Here is a 1,812-nt window from a genome sequence, read left to right on the forward strand (position 1 = left end):
TTCATCATGGATATTAGCCTGAAGTTTTCTTTTTTAATTGAGTCTCTTCTGGGTTTTGGTATCATGATAATGTTGGTCCCATAAAATGTTTTGGGAAGGATTCCCTCTTTTTGTATAGTTTGGAATAGTTTCAGAAGGGGTGGTACCAGCTCCTCTTTGTACATCTGGTAGAATTAGGCTGTAAACCCATCAGGACCTGGGTTTTTTTTGGTTGGTAGGCTATTAATTGCTGCCTCAACTTCAGCCCTTGTTATTGGTCTATTCAGCGTTTTGACTTCTTCCTGGTTTAGGCTTGGGAAGATGCAAGTGTCCAGGAATTTATTCATTTTTCTAGGTTTACTGATTTGTGTGCATAGAGTTGTTTGGAGTAATCTCTGATAGTAGTTTGTATTTCTGTGGCATTGGTGGTGAAGAATCTATTTGATTCTTCGCTCTTTTCTTTTTTATTAATCTGGCTAGTGGTCTATTTTGTTGATCTTTTCAAAAAACCAGCTCCTGAATTTATTGAGATTTTGAAGGTTTTTTTTGTGTGTGTCTAACTCCTTTATTTCTGCTCTGATCTTAATTATTTCTTGTTTTCTGGTAGCTTTTTCATTTTTTTCAATCTTGCTCTTTCAAATTTGATGATAGGGTGTTGATTTTATATCTTTGCTGGCTTCTCATGTGGGCATTTATTGCTATAAATTTCTCTCTAGACATTGCTGTAAATGTGTCCCAGAGATTCTTGTACGTTGTGTCTTTGTTCTTGTTGTTTTCGAAGAACATCTTTATTTCTGCCTTCATTTCATTGTTTATCCAGTAGATGTTCAGCAGCCAGTTGTTCAGTTTCCGTGAAGTTGTGAATTTCGGAGTTAGTTTCTTAATCCTGAGTTCTAATTTGATTGCACGGTTGTCTGAGACACTGTTTTTTAGGATTTCCATTCTTTTGCATTTGCTAAGGAGTAATTTACTTCCAATTATGTGGTCAGTTTTAGAATAGGTACGATGTGGTGCTGAGAAAGTATATTCTGTGGATTTGGGGTGGGGAGTTCTGTAGATGTCTATTAGGTTTGCTTGGTCCAGATCCGAGTTCAAGTCCTGAATATCCTTGTTAATTTTCTGTCTCATTGACCTGTCTAGTATTGGCAATGGAGTGTTAAAGTCTCCCACTGTTATTGTGTGGTAGTCTAAGTCTGTTTGTAGGTCATTAAGAACTTGCTTTATGTATATGGGTTCTCCTTTACTGGGTGCATATATAGTAGTATTAGCTTTTCTTGTTGCATTGATTCTTTTACTGTTATGCCCTTCTTTGCCTCTTTTGATCTTTGTTGGTTTAAAATCTATTTTATCACAGACTAGAATTGTAACTCCTGTTTTTTATTGCACTCCATTTGCTTGGTAAATCTTCCTCCATCCCTTTATTTTGAGCCTATGTGTGTCCTTGCTCATGATAGGGGTTTCCCAAATACAGCGCACCAATGAATCTTGACTCATTATCCAATTTGCCAGTCTGTGTCTTTTGATTGGGGCATTTAGCCCATTTAAATTTAAGGTTAATATTGTTATGTGTGAATTTGATCTTGCCGTTTTGATGCTAGCTGCATGTTTGCCCATTAGTTGATGCATTTTTTTCATTGTGTTGATGGTTTTTACCATTTGGTATGGTTTTGGAGCGGCTTATACTGGTTGTTCTTTTCCATGTTTAGTGTTTCTCTCAAGATCTCTTGTAAGGCAGGCCTGGTGGTGACAAAATCTCTCAGCAATTGCTTGTTTGTACAGGATTTTACTTCCCCTTTGCTTATGAAGCTTAGTTTGGCTGGATAGGAAATTGTA

General features: G+C 36.8%; 1 long non-coding RNA gene across 1 annotated transcript in view; it reads left to right on the plus strand.

The window, feature by feature from the left end:
* The window catches only part of LOC116527505, a 24,164-nt gene that overhangs the window by 1,398 nt on the left and 20,954 nt on the right, over nucleotides 1-1,812 (plus strand). The gene's annotated exons all lie outside the window — the stretch shown is intronic.

Source organism: Sapajus apella, unplaced genomic scaffold, assembly GCF_009761245.1.
Source record: "Sapajus apella isolate SASKATOON/1434 unplaced genomic scaffold, GSC_monkey_1.0 scaffold55, whole genome shotgun sequence".
Lineage (NCBI taxonomy): Eukaryota > Metazoa > Chordata > Mammalia > Primates > Cebidae > Sapajus > Sapajus apella.